Here is a 16,079-nt window from a genome sequence, read left to right on the forward strand (position 1 = left end):
AGTTGTCCCACAACACGTGCTTCAACTTTTGCGGCTTCACTCTATCAAGGGTTTTCATAAATAAAAAATTAATAAATCACTGCTGTTTTATGGTTGACTACAGCCTATTATTAGTAAAACTAAAATAAGCATATTGAAGCAAATTCTACGTTCCTGAATGAAGCATTTTCAAGCATAAAAATGGCTAAATGAACTAAAATACAAATATAAGGCATTCAGAACCACAAACCAAGACAACATTTGTACGCTAATGTACTTCCTTTTAGATAAAACTCATGATTTTACGAGAATAAAGTTGTGTAAAAGTGTCATTCAGACGTGCCACGTGTAATGTCCGACGTGTACACTAAGTTAAGACTGTGACAGAATGGAGCGATCATGTAGACCAGCCGATGACTGATAATGACTTGTTCCCAAATACAGTGCCAGAACGCTAGAACTAAAGGGAAACACAAGTTATAGTGCTGTGGAATACTACATGCCAACAGATGAAAAGAAATCCAGGACACATTTTTAAGTTGCCAAGATGTGGACATGTACTCGGAAAGCAGGATGTCTTGGCACTTTAGCAAATGGAGCTAAAAATTCCAATGTGTTGCATTGAGTGCAAATAAATGTACTAAGATAAGACTTCCTTCAATAAAAAGAGGTGTGAGTACCCATGCGGTTTGCAGCAGCGTGTACAAGTTACGAGATCTTTCCCCAGGCAGCACCTCGTCACAGCAGACAAGCAGGCCGGATGTTAAAGTGCAGGAATAGGGTACACCCAGGAACAGCAGGGCCATCTGCCCTGGGAACGCAAACATCCATCTTACAGAGGACAGCAAGTCTGCGGACAGATAAGGAAAACAAGAAGAGGAGGTGCACAGGAGCAAATAGGTGAGGACAAGGTGAAATAGAGTCGGGGGAGAAGTTGGTAATGCAGCAGTCATGTAGACTAGTTGAACCAAGCAGGAAATTCACCATAAGACATACAGTGGAGAAAGTAATTATTTGACCCCCGACTGAGTTTGTAATTTTACTCCATTACAAAGGACATGGCCTGCCCATTTTTTTTATTTAAGGTTAATTCTGCAAGAAAAAACATAAACTAAAGGTTATATATTAATGTGTATTTGACTGACGGAAATGAGTATTTGATCTCCTACCAATCAGCGAGCATTTTGACCACCACAGACCAGTTACGTGCCCGTGAAACACACAAATGAGTTCTGTTCTTTCAGCAAGAAGCTTGGTGAAGAAGAAACCACAGCTAATTCAGAAATGGAAGAATTACAACATTGTCAATTGTCAGTCAAAAATTAAAGATTGCCAAGCGACAGATTCAAAACACTCAAAATTTGAAGAGTATCTTTAAGAGGGGTGGCTCGAAATCACTCCTGGTGGCCACCTAGGAGAAATGTCGGACCACTGGAAAGGTTTCTTCTAGCGATGCTGCGATCGATCAGCCAATATTGTCTGATTTCCGTAAAAAAACTTTTTAAAAAAAGCATTTGAAAGCCAACCACAAAAAAACATTGACGCACGGCAACAAATCATGTAGGGTTTCCAACAAAATGACGTCTCGCGTTGAGCTTCAGCTACGCCAATCGATGCCAGCGTGTTTGATCAGTCCCTTACCAAACCTTTTGCCAATCAACTATTCTTGCATCTTTGTTTACATGCTTTGCGTGTCTGTCACTGGCTGTCCTTTACATTGGTGGCAGCTAGCTCGCAAGCTAGAGTTATCAGTCCTGCCTCTGGTCTTTGGACTCCAAAATTTTGTTTTTAAAACAAACAAGCAATGCGGTTAGTTCTGAGCTCGTTTTTGTCCATCAGGAAAGCTACAAGTGGATATCACGTTCATGGGGTACGTACTAACTTTTTGAAGTGTCACTGAACGACGTTACTCTCTTGTTGTCATTATAGTAATTATGTTTTGTCCTCAAAACACCATTCATGTGTGTTTGTTTAGACCATAAACACATAGTGTGTCCATAGTGTGTATTAACGCACTTCTCGTACACCCTGGCGAGATCAAATGCAATCGTGTTTCTCACCTTAACTGGGGTGTACAAAAACCGAGGTTTGACTTTAATACTGAAGCTTCTGAATCCAAGTCAAACCAGGAAGGTCAGCGGAAAGGACAAGAGTGAGTTGTGGCTACATCGTAACCATCTGTACACGACAGCAAAAGTCACAGTCAGCAAACTTTGCACACAGTCGTGATATCATCTAGCATTTGTTTTTATTTTTAGAGCGTTTCCTCATCAAGGTATAATCAGTATGGATGTCCCAATGACACAGCACTCTCCCCCGACTCCATATTACCTTATCACACTGAGAGCTTTGAGCCATGCTTCCAGCCATTAGCTTTAGATGGCAGCGGGTAGCAAGCAGGAGAGAGAGAGAGAAAAGTGGCTTCCTGGTGCCTTTGGATGATGTCATTGGTGAGAAGGTGTTTTTATAACATAGCCTGTCCATCTTGGCAACACACAGCACTTCTCAAGGCCTGCTGAGCCTCTCTGTGTAAAATTACCTTTCGGCATTTTAACCTCACCTGTTCCTTTTTTTCCCCCCCTTCAAATGTGTTCACAGGCACTTTTGTCCAATGCCGCCTGTGGCTGCACAGTGCAATAAAACCTCCATTACAGCCATACTATGCCCTTGAGCAACACTCTTCTACACAAATTGAGCACCTGCAAAAAAATAAATAAAAATGTTTCATAATGGCTCATAAGACAAGATTGTGATGTCAGGTCGTTTTGTGCAGATGTATGCCATGATTCAATTTGGAGTCTCCATATGTTGAAAAAGCTTACTTCTGTTATTAGTTTATTTATCATTTCAAGTTTGATTTTGTAAAGTGCATTAACAAGCTGGTGTGTTTTACCGCGCTGTACCGCAACAGGCAATAGTGACTCACTGTAGTATGAAGGTACGGAAATTACAAGAGAACATCGTATTTGTTCAAGAAAAAGGCCAGAATCTTATGAGAAGACAGTTGTATGTATTTAAAAGCTGTGATATTATAGAATAAACGTGTTAGATGTAGTTACATATAGGCCTCGCTTGGCACGTGTTAGATAGCCTGACCACAGCAGACTTGTTTAATCGCTGTATCTTTTCATTTGGTCTTGGCTTTCCTTTATCGCACCCTTTGCCAAACTCAGTATGTACCGGCGCCAACCAGCTAAGACCACTGTGTGACATATAGAGACATACGCCAGGAAGGCCTCCCCGCTGCACAGGGGTTGGGGGGTCTAAAGCTAAGCTAGGTAAAAGGACATCTGACCAGAAGTGCCTCGGACTTGCTCCTGCACCAGTGTGGAAGACGAGTCCCCTCAGCTGTGTATCATTCTTCTTGGTACATTAAATCGTTCAAATCGAGCTATCGTTTCCGAAACTTATTAGGAAGCATTGACGATAACGAACCAAAAGTGACAAAAACTTCAAAATCATAAAAATCAGTACAAGAGTACATCATATCTACTTGTACAACAATTAAGTTACATTTTTTTTAAACCGTACCATTACAAGAAAAAAGTGTGGCAACCTTAGAAAAAAGCCATAATTGTACAAGTATCTATTCCAGTAAAAAGTCTCGAGTCTAATGTAATTTTTGTGGAAAAAGTCAGAATCACAAGAGTGAATCGTTTTTTGTCTTTTTTTTTGTAAAAGTTGTAATCTTAAAAGAATAAACTCATATTTCTTTGAGGCTGAATGACGTTGTCATTTTGAGGGGAAAAAATCCTAATCTTGTGAGAATAAATTTGCATTTATTTTATTATTATTATTGTTTGCATTTTGTTTTTATTTGTAAGAATTAGTTATTTGTACAAAAAGTTCTAATCTTACAAGAGTAAAGACATATTTTTATGAAGTAAAAGTCATAATTTTAAAAGAAAAAGGGCATTAAAAACAACATAATTTTCAAAAAAATAAGGAATAATAATATGTAGAATATGTATTTAAGAAAAAAGTTACAACATTACAGGAATAAAGACAGACTGTAATTTTAAAAGAAAAAAGGCATTTTTTAAAGAAAAAAAACTGTAATCTAACATGAATATACACATCCATTTCCAAGAAGAAAAAGCCATAATTTTTTTTTTTTAAGTGAAAAAGTTACAAGCATAACAAAATAAAGTTGTATTTTTGATGGAGTGTGTCATTTCAGAAAAAGGTGAAAATTTGATGACAATAAGTCTGTATTACTTTTAGGAAAAAATGTTAATCTAACAAGAGTGAACACATTTTTTTCAAGAAAAAACGTCATTCCATGATTAAACCAGTAGTTCACACCTTATAAACCCTGTTTAGATTGATAGACAGACAGATATGACTAATATGAATTCAATTATTTATCAAACATTATATTCTTTGAACAACTAACCAATCAGCCAATAGTATTTGAATAGATATCCCTTGTTGCATTCCCACAAGAGTGGACATTGAAAAAAAAAATCTAGTAATATACTGCCCCCTATTGATCTAGAGTGAAACATAAACAAGTACGGTAAATAAACGCCAAGGCACTGCAAACTGTACCTTTAAAACCAGTATGCTAGGATGTAAAAGAAAATGGCTCCATTATTTACTTTGATGACCCCTGGCTGAATCAGACATGCAGCACTTTAGCTTCTCTCCTCCACTCTGCAAAGAATAGCTGGTTCAACAACACATTGAGAACAATTGTTCAGCTGCTCACTGGAGCGTTAAAGGCGGTCCGAGAAGAGCGGCCGCGGCGTGCTGCGACCGGCGCGTTATTGACAGATGGCCCGGGCCCCCTGCCCTCCCGCAGGAGACGTCTAAAGCAAACAACTACGGGATACACTTGAGGTGATCCTCGCATCAATAGCAATCAATTATTCACAGATTTTCGCCGGCTTGCGAAAAAGCAGCTCGCCCCTTGCATGTGATGAGTGCAAGACAGGCATGCATTTTGTAGGAGCGGAATGGAGCGAGTCGTGGTCCGACTGTTGTGGTGCAATGACTTTCAGCCTGTCACACTTTGACAGAGCAGCGATGAAGTGGGTCAGTGATTCTCATTGTCTGCATAACGGCTATTAGCTTTTATGGGGGGATGCATAATGCACGTTAGCTCTATTTTGGAGGTATAACATGAGGAGAAGCTTGTTTTATTCATTCAAAAACTCAGCATACTTGAACTATTTCGAGGGAATATGTTGCCTTGCACACCTCATGTACAGTATAGCGTTATGTAAGCCACTTTTTCTCAAGCTGCATTTGATCTAGAGAGTACTTGTTCTTTCATGTGTCTGCTCTGTTCAACATTCATCAACATTTCAGTAGACTTGCTGAGGTAAAGAACACCCAACCTAGCATCTTCGCACAGGAACAGTAATAGTAAAGTAACATTAATTATTATTATTATTATTTGATTGAGGGAAATAAATATTGGAGACCCAAGTCAAACGTGACTTAGTACATGGTGGAAAAAGCCTTGTTGGCAACATAGTTGGTCACCAGGTTTGCACACATCATAGGATACTCTCAGATACAGGCAACTCCAAATTTCAGCTGCCTCCAAAGACTTTCTGGGGTTCAGGTCCAGAGACTGGCAGGCCACTCCAGCATCTCAATGTGATTCTTCCTAAGCCACTCCTTTGTTGTCTTGGTCATGTGTTTTTGGTCATTATGCTGCTGAAAGACCCATGCATGACCCACCCATTGTTTTCTGGCTGAGGCAAGGAGGTTCTTGTCCAAGATTTCTCCAGTACATCAGCCCCTCAATGCAGTGAAGTCTTCCTGTACCCTTAACAGAGAAACAGCCCCAAATCAGAATGTTTCCATCTCCGTGTTTAATGGCAGGGATGGTGTTGGTGGGGTCATATTCAGCAATCCTCTGACTCCAAAAAATATTCTCATTCTTCCGGGTCATTGTATTCTCAGGGCATATACTGTAGGGAAGCTCTAGTCAGACTATAGCTGTCCTATCTAGTCTTCTAAGATAACCTGAACACTCCAGTTGTGATCGATTCAAATCAGGGATGCACCGATCAGGGCTTTATGAATGCCGACCTCAATACAGATCATATGGATTCATTATACATCTTTCAATTTATTTAGAAGTGCTATTGGCCACATATCGGCCACATATACTGTATATCGGACTTACTTTTTCAAAAGAACATACATCACTGGTGAAACTTAGGACGAGGACGAGACGTCTTCTTTAAGGAGACTTTGGATGTGAGAGTACATTGGTGGAGCTCTAGCAAGTAAGTGAGAGAGCACTCGGCAAACCCAGTGAGAAAGGCTGGTCATCTCCAGCCATCCACTTTCTATGCCGCTTATCCTCACTAGGGTCGCGGGTATGCTGGAGCCTATCCCAGCTGACTTCGGGCGACAGGCGGGGTACACCCTGGACTGGTCGCCAGTCAATCGCAGGGCACATATAGACAAACAAACATTGGCACTCACACTCACAATTTAGAGTCGCCGTTTCACTGATGATCACACCGTGAGCCTTGAAAACTCACCATACTCCATCAAGTGTATTTTCTTCAATTGCCTTATTAAACTAAAGTTTTTTAACATGCTACCCCCACAAGGTAGTTTTCGTGGCATGTGTTGGTAGTTAAGTTCTCCACGGCAGACATGAAGTTTTTTAGACACACCTGCGCACTGTGAAAGAAAGTGGGAGGAGGATGCTGCCCAAGACGTTAGTTAGGGCAAAACACTACACTGCACACATGGATCGCTCCGGGCTGCAGTAGTACTCGCCATAGGTGATTGGCTTTTGTGATTGGCGTTAAAAGGCATTTATTGGCAGATGCCGATCACATGTTTTTTATGGAAATCGGCCGATACTGATCGGTGGCCGATCGATTGGATCATCCCTAATTCAAATCTCTAGAGATCACTAACCAGGACCTCTCTCGTAATTCTGAGCTGGTCCCTCACCTTTCTCAGAATGATTCTTACCCCACTAGACATATTTCATGGAGTTATATAGAGAACGCCGCTCTATTGTTATCTTGTATTTCTTCCACTTTTCCAATTGTTGAGCCAACAGTGGTCTCTTTATCACCAAGCATCTGGCTGAGGGACAGATCTAATTTGTGCGCTTCATGGGCACATAGCTGATCTATTGTTGATATTCTGTCTCGCTCTGTTGATATAAACCTACCAAAAGTTGTGGAATGTTCATAAACTTTGGCTGTGAATCCAATTTGATTTGTTAGATGTTGTACCTTAATTTATTTAGTGACACAGAAAGCAAGACGAACAAAACCAAAATACATGCGATGTCAGCACACATCAAAAAAAGGGCACACAGAATAGGAACAACATGGCTTGAAAAACAACTTGCCAAAAATTCTCACTTAGCAGCCCAGTTTCTTGCCCTAAAATTCACTGCCGTGACATAAAATGAATGACCTGTTTTAAATGGTCCGCTGTTGGTTGTAGTCACGTGATATGTTAGAAGCTGCTTCATTTCCTGGATTAATTTTAAACTTTTCAGAATACCTTGCACACTTAGGTTCATATTTTAGGAGCCGTTATGCGCCAATAAGTCTATCGATGCTGACGGTCTTCCTTGCGTTCAAAGCTAGCGCTCACCTCAGCTCCTTCGGATTGTGCCACTGAAGTGCACAAATTAAGCTGTTTTGTATCAAAATATGCTATTTATGACAAAAAAGACATTCTTTGTAAAAATGTATGATCAACAGCAGCCGTGGCCACCACCCAGGTAGTCAGATTGATGCAATCTTGATCACATGACATTCTTATATAATTCGACAGCAAGACTGATGACGATTCACATAGTTGACTCCGTATAACGTATATGTCATTGTACATCTAATAATATAGGATTTTTCAGGCTTCCGATTGGGCCAAATGCGCAGGACAGTCGGTGAATGTGTTTTCATGTGTACAGACATTTTTTTTAACTCCACTCATGTGGGTGGAGCAGGGGAAATGTGCGTTTTGAAAATATATGTGTTCATGTGTTATTAGCTTGAAACTTCTCACACAGGGTCAAGCTCAATATGCTCTACAAAATAGCCTCTTGACCATAGACACCACAAATGACAAGTACGGTGGAAGACACATTAAATAATTCTGTCATCTAGTCATGCAATATGAGAAAAAGGGAATTTTTTTGTGGATCCACTTCACTATCATTAAGCTATTACTGTAGTTGATTTCAGCAGATTTAATCAGCAGGGTAATTCCCACCCTGTGTGAAGATAAGTCTCAAGAGCAGTTACGCTGTCCACTAGGAATGTTGATTAGACACCCCCAAAATAATTTATCCCCCCAAAAAATGCACGTACTCCTCACAAAAAAAAAATGCTCGGGACCTTTGCTTCTTAATAATTAAAGTCCGCAATTAGGCGTCTTAGCATGAGCTCAGTGTGGGCTTCCATGTAATATTCATAACCAGTCATAATTATGCAATATATTCACTGAAATAAGGGGCCATATATCCACAGCGGGGCTGTCAGGAGCCAAGACATTTTTATTTGCTTTATAACACTGTTTCATCTTATACATGAGCAGCTGGCTTGTGGAGCTAGACGAGAACGAGGACGCCTGGCCCTTGGCAGTGTGATACTGGCTTATAGAGAGAAGATAAGCTGTGAATGGTGACGCTTCCAGTAATACCGAAGCCTATTTGCTGGACAACAAAGACACCTTAGTGGACGGCAGTCAGCATAGAGCATGATGAAGAAAGAAGAACGGAGGTAGGATATGAAAAGAGAGTCTCGTCTCTTGGGATGAATTGTATAATAAATTATACATAATGCTCATCGAGACACAGTGGAAAAAATATAGGAAAAAAAAATGCCCTTGATGGCGCCTGAAGCAAATAAAGCAACAGCAGCTAGAGTGGACACATTGCAGAAAAGAGTGGCTTTAATCTTGAGATGCGCTTCAAAGCGACCGGCAAGGCACGCAAGAAACCGCCAATCAAAGCACTGGAGTAAAAACCGGGCAGTGGCGTACTACACAGGGCCCATCGTCTAGACGGAGATCACACACTCTCGTCATCACAATGGATGATTTTCTTATCATTTTACGGCATGTGAGATTACTATTAGCAGGAGTCCCGCCACGGTTTCAATAGCCCTTTTTACAGCAAGATCATTGAGAAGCAGATGTTTTTATCCAATTGGACTGTTGTTAACAAAGCTTTTCATGCTCAAGGATGATTCTCTTTTGTATAAAAGGAGATTCTGCAATGATGACTGATAGGTGCAGCATAAACCCATATACTGCATGTGTACATATAAAGTCAAACCTGTATGGTTCGGTTTTTCAATGAAATTATTGCCTCGGTTTTATATGCAATATTGTGCATATATATATAATATTGCGCGTAAGATAATCCATGTGCCATGTACTGTCGTTTCGCAAAATCAAGTGCCCAAAGTACACTATGCATTTCCTGACTCACTGTCGATACATTTTGTATTGAGTGTGACGGAAGATGTACTGTAAGTCAGCATCAACAATACAGTTATAATTTATAATTATTTCACATTGTTTTCACGTTGCATGAAAAATTATAATTATTGTTTATAAAAATGTATTTTTGTTAATATTTTTGGGTGTCTGAAACAAATTAATTGAATTTGCATAATTTCCAATGGGAAAAATGACCATGGTTTTCATAGGTTACGGGCTTTCATTGGTCCTTTTGAAAGAAATTAATGACAAAACCAAGGCTCCACTGTATATGCAGTATACACTGAATCACACAAAAAAGGGTGATGCATTTGGAAAAACATGCCCCCCTACTGTACTCCCTGTGCTAATATTTTTCAGACAAATACACCACATTATGGCGCTGTTATTAAACCTCATAAGTCGGACTGACTTGAAATTTCTCACCCACCGTAACTTTAGGATATTTATCCAAATTACCACAAAATTCTCGAGGCAACTGACAAACACATGCGTAAAATGTGCGCAACATTGGTTGAAAAACATGTCCGCCATCAAGGAAAATGTCTTTGCAGGGGCACGGGCGAGACGTACTAATTGGCCATAAGTCATGACCATTTATCGCATGATAATAAAACTAAGAGGATATTTGCATTAAATATATGCTAGCATGTCTTCCAGAGCATTCTGCTATGTTTTAGGCTTACGACACTACATCATTCCCGATCATATGAATCTAATATCTTATATTTCTTCATATTCTGCTTTTTCTTGCCATCAATTGCCATCCGTCAGAGCATCATCTTGTGACGTATTAATCAAGACAATAAACAAAAGCTGTCTGTCTCATTCGCTGGGTGTGCTGTACTGCCAATCAATGACCTTTGCGAATGTGGCACACATTTACTGTCAGTATAATGCAGATGTGATTAACATAAATAAGAGTTGAAGTCAAATAGGCGTAAAGGTCATCACTCGGGAATAGTCTGGGGTCTACTAGGTGATTTACAACAACTTAATTTGACTGTGTGGAGTAATTTATCTGCAACGGAGGGAGCCATGCAACTGACAGTGTGGAGTGTGCGCCCATATGGGTTGGGGCAGGGGCGGGTGGGGGGCAGTATGGCGTCACTGCACACATCTCGTGGCCAACCAATCAGTCAAGATGCTTTACACCTTCTGTCAGGGACCCTAACAGCTCTCATAAATTACAAGGCAATTGTACAAGGTGCCAATAACTTTTGAAGGAGAATCTCCAAACTCAACATGCTGGTGTCTCTCGTTTTGAATACATGCAGGTCAATACGCGACATGGTGAACGCACTTGCTTGAATTTTTGTTTTATTTATTTTATTATTAAACATTATTTCGTAAAAAAGCAATAATACCAATAATTCATTTTCTTTTTACGGTATTTCTTTTTTATCAGAATGTGTCAATTTAAAATCGAATCCAACACAGCTTAGAAATAAATGTTTATTTACTACGAATTCAAATTAAAAACTAATAATGTTAACGTGGTTTAATTTAATTTGATCTAAAGTAATGCCATTAGATTGTTTTTTTTTTTATCCAATCCAATCCACTTTATTTATATAGCATATTTTATAAACACTATTTCCAAAGTCCTACACAAACTAGTAAAACCATAAATAAGTAAAAGCAAAAATTACTGCAGTAAAAACAGTATAATTTACTGTAAAAAAAAATACAGTAAATTATACTTTTACTATTTAATTTTATTTATTTATTTCATGTAGTACCTTTCAAGGAGCTATAAATCAGGCAGGCAAATAAAAATAAAATAAAAACAAAAATTAACTAAAATATTAGAATATGAAACAGTGTACTTCTGTACCATTTCAGGCACCTTTATAATAGTGCTGGTAAACTTTACTCCTTTTACTGACTCAAGTTTTTATGAGTCCCTCTCTAAAGTGAATTGGGTACTCGATTCACTTGAGTCAGTCATGACAGAGACTCGCACATGCGCAACAAGTTGCACCTGTGGGAAACAAAAGTCTCTGAGACAGCGACACTCAAGCCTTCGTCGAGCACCCGTGAGTCAGTGAAACTCAAGTGTTCGTCAACCCGCGAGTCAGCGAAACTTGAGTCTTGGTCGAGCACCTGTGAGTTAGTGAAACTTGCGGGCTGAGCAAGTGAATCGTTCCTTTTGTTGAGTCTGTGATGCTGCGCGGGGAGGAAGGGGAAAGGAGAGTTGATTTGAGGCAACAAACGCATCGTTTGCTGTTTCCATGTGGCTCATACATTTATACAATGCATTAGAGCACATGTGTCAAACTCGTGCCCTGGAGGGCCGAGACGCTGCGGGTTTTCTCTCCAACCAGTTTCTTCAGCAGGTGATTTAATTGATGAGCTCCTTCCCTCAAACTGAAGGTGTTGATCATTAAAATCACCTGCTTTAGTGACTGGCTGGAAAGAAAACCTGCAGTGTCTCGGCCCTCCATGGCACGAGTTTGACACCCCTGCATTAGAGTAACAGTTGCATCATTTGTGCTGTGTTAGAACGGGTTTCCTTTTTTATAAAAATTAGTTAGCGTTAGCAGGGGTGAGTCAGTGAACAAGAAAAAGCTGTATATTTATGAGAATAACGTCGTAATGTTATGAGGAAAAATAACATAATTGTGGGCCGCACGGTGGCCAAGTTGTTAGCATGTTGGCCACACAGTCAGGAGGTTTGAATCTTGGCATCTCTGTGTGGAGTTTGCATGTTCTCCCCGTGCGTGCGTGGGTTTTCTCCGGGTACTCCATTTTCCTCCCACATTCCAAAAACATGCATGTTAGGTTAATTGGCGACTCTAAATTGTCCATAGGTATGAATGTGAATGATTGTTTGTCTATACTGTATGTGCCCTGCCGACCAGCCCTCTTGCCCAAAGTCTGCTGGGATAGGCTCCAGCATACCCCCGTGGCCCTAACTAGGATAAACGGCATAGAAAATGGATGGATGGAATAACATAATTGCAATAGCATAAAGTTGAAATAAAAGGAAAAAATACATTAGTTTTTTAAAGTCGGAATATTATGAGAAACAAACTAAAAAATCAAGTTGTAATTTTGGAAAACTAGGTTGCGGAAAAAGATACAACATTATTGGATTTGAAGTCAGCATATTATAGGATAATATTGTGGGAATAAATAGTCATAACATAACAACATAACAAAAATGTAAAGAAAAAAACAGCAGCAAAAATTTTGAAAAAAAGAGCAAAGACTGAAGTTCATACTAATAATATGCTTTTTCACCTACGTCACAAAGCTGAGATGCAATTTTTTCCTTGAAATATATGTACTTGTATACTGTAACTAAGTATATGCACGTGTTGCTTTATAAAAGATCAAAGTGGCCCTGGCATCCTTTCATTTTTCAGTATGTGGCCCACGGTGGAAAGTCTGGACACCCCTGGTGTATATGTACCGAATGAACTGACCACTTGTGTGTGTGTGCGTGTGTTTCCTAGTTAGAACAAAAGTCCACACATGCATGTGGACGTCATAACATGGCACATAGGCTGTTCGTTCCAAATGATTAAATGCATAGGAAATATAAAGAGTGGCACACCTTGACATGCAGATGCCTTTAACACTAAAATAAGTCATCTGAGATTAAGAGGGGAGCGGGAGGGACCTATCCAACCAGATGGTCTCCATAAAGCATTGGGGGCTAAAGCTCTCCCAGATGTTGAAAGGTGCTTGGTGACATGCAAAGCGAGCGAGTACCCGGTAATGCAGAGTGTATTAGCGGCCTCTTTATGGTTGCAATAGATGCTGTGGATGGGGGGGAACGCGTGGGCCGCCACTCGTGAGCTACAACCAGGCTTTTACGCTTTGATGCACCTACCCTTGAAAAAGCGAGGAGGGGGATCCGTGAGAAGACACCTCGCGCTCTCCAGCTTCCTGGAGGACATAAATCAGATTTCTATATCATCATCAGCTAGTCAAATCCAATGCATATGCAGCCCTAATCAGTAAATCTGTCAGCTTTCTCCTCTTTTAGTGATATATCAGACTCGTAATACTCTCCCACATATGCAGTAAATCTCTGACAAAGCCCACCTTTCTTGAAAATCCCCCCAAAAAAGGGGAGGACTTGAAAACAGAGCGAGAGCGGCTCATCTCTCAGCAGGAAGTCGGAATAAATTTCCCTCAGTTCCCAGTGAGGACCAGCAGAACATCTCGGCCTGATTAATGGCTGTACACTGTCTAATGAACAGTAATTGAATGGTATAATGCAGTCGGTTCTTTAAAAGCCCAGTCTGGTGCTGTCTGTGAAGTAGCAATGCAAGTGATATTGTCTTTGCTTGATTATAGTTGACCTTGCATGGGGGAGACGAGGGCCTTTGAAATGGCAAACATAAGCTTTGGGACTCAAAGACAAATGGATTGGAGAGGGAACAGGGCAGATCAATGGCACGATCGATAGCCGTTCGATTTTTTATCACAAAATTCTTAAGGAAAGGGAGACGATTGATCAAAGCGCCGCGGTCAAATTGGCATTTCTAACAATATTAATTAAGGAAAAATGCTTAGCTGACTGCTTGATAAATCAGCCGATATTGTTAAATCAAAACAAATGATGGTTGTCGTAAGTCTGCCCTGATACATTTTCTCAAAGTGGGTTACGTGGAGGAAAAACACACACACACAGAGCACATACCCCCTAGTCGCCAAATCAATCAGCTCCTTAACAGAGAAAGCCTTCAGAAAGTCCAACAAAAGTCGGTCAAGTGATTATAAGAAAAGCTTTGATGAATGTGCGTCAGGCATCCACCCAGATTCCCTCCCAGTGGACATCTCCACTTGGCAGAGATGCTGAATTGCATTATTCTTTATTTGGCCACCAGCACACAGGTCAATATCACACACAAACGCACACACACAGAATACAATCCACTGTCTGTGCATACAGTTGCGAATTAAACACAATGAATCATTTAAAAGCATTGGCTGAAAATGTAATCATGTAATTGGATCAGATCATCAATATCTACCCTGGGCAGTATGCAGGGAATGTGTGTTTCGTCCGTCTCAGGTCAAAGTATGAGTCATGGCACCGCAGTTATCCCTCATTATTATTCACAGCCTTCTAAATGATGAGGCCGGCGACCAAGAGACAGCCACGGTCTGTTTGGCCTCAAAGGGGGTGAAAAAAGAGGAGAAAAGGCATGAATAATAGTAGGATTTGTATACTCCATTACTCCTACTGTATACAAGTGTGTTAAGTCCCGCCTGTGACGTTTTGCTTGATGGTGGCCATGTTTTTCAACCAATTTTGCTTGGTTTTGTGTACCAAATTTTGTGGCCATTTGTTTAAAACACTGCATTGCCGACCGAGCGCATTGAGCTGTGTGAGAAATTTCAAGTCAATCTGACTTATGGGGTTGAGCTTGGGCGTTGAATAACAGTGGCACCATGTGGTGTATTTGTCAGAAAAAGAATAGCACAGGCAACACAGTAGGGGTGCAAGTGTTGACATTTTTTTTTTCCCCAAATATACAGTCGTCCATTGAAAAGTATTAATTAATTCATTAATGACCACTATTTTTGTGGTTGACTATGGATGATTAGTCTAAAAATATTGAAAGACAAGTTATATGTAGTATTCTGTTCACATGTTCGAATGGAGTCAGCCATGGCAAGTTCGACATGACGTAGTGGGAAAAAATATTGTCCTCTGATTCCGTGTGGAAGTTTTTGGTTTCTTAATTTGTCCTTCTTCCCCACTCCGTTTAGAACCCCTTCTTAAGTTTAGAATAAATACATTGGAGGCTAACTAGTTAGCTCAGTAGCATGCTATGTGTAAAGCGGAGGCCGCTTCTTGTGTCCATGCAGTGATCCCGTAGCCCTCACAATGTGTTGCAAAGAAAGAATAAAAGTGTGGTGTAGGTGACTACGTGGGTGTCATTTCATGCCTACAGGGGTCTAATAATGGTCAAAATTGTATTTAGAAAGTCATGAACAGGTTTTCTATGTTCTAACTACGAAAATATTCCATTTGTTTTTCATCCATTTTGAATGCTACTTCCCGGAAATTCAATGTGGAATCAATCAACCGTGTTAAATCAGGGACTGCATTGCCGTATTTTTGGACGCAGTCGCACTTTTTTCAGTTTTTCAGTTTTCATAGTCAGGTGTGACTTATATATACAAAAATATCTATAATTTAACAGGTGTTTAAATGTTAATTCATACTGACTGACATGAACCAAGGAGTGAACATTACCACTGAGATGTGCTCTAGGGTAGTGACACAGAGGATGAAAAATTCAGTGAATTTAGTGATGTGGAATGAGATCGGGAGCTTAGTGAACTTGCTTACCAGTAATTTGCTTGTTGGACTCGCTGGTTTGTTACGTTAATCTAGCCTATTCAGCCTCCCAGGTATGTTCTTTATGCTATTGTGAATAACTGAATAAAAGTTCTCATACCAGCCACCTATTCAGTCTGTTGATCAGTGTGGTATTGTGTAGTTGAATAACTTGCCTTTCCAGTTGAAATGTCTCATCTTTGACTTGAATTTTGTGATATGAATTTCTAAATAAAAGCGACTAGTCCAGTCAGACTTTTTTGACTGAAGCAACTTATACTCCGGAAAATATAGTATGCGTTTTCTCTGATGTTTTTTTTTTTTTTTTGTGATGCCACCACTGAAGCAT

General features: G+C 40.1%; 1 long non-coding RNA gene across 1 annotated transcript in view; it reads right to left on the reverse strand.

Moving 5' to 3' along the window:
* Window positions 1–261: 261 nt before the first annotated feature.
* LOC129192594 (uncharacterized) overlaps window positions 262–16,079 on the reverse strand; it is a 28,621-nt gene continuing 12,803 nt past the window's right edge. Inside the window, exon 3 of the long non-coding RNA XR_008573451.1 lies at window positions 262–829. This is a non-coding gene — a long non-coding RNA (uncharacterized LOC129192594). The remainder of the gene's footprint in view (window positions 830–16,079) is intronic.

Source organism: Dunckerocampus dactyliophorus, chromosome 13 (assembly GCF_027744805.1).
Source record: "Dunckerocampus dactyliophorus isolate RoL2022-P2 chromosome 13, RoL_Ddac_1.1, whole genome shotgun sequence".
In the NCBI taxonomy this organism is placed as follows: Eukaryota; Metazoa; Chordata; class Actinopteri; order Syngnathiformes; family Syngnathidae; genus Dunckerocampus; species Dunckerocampus dactyliophorus.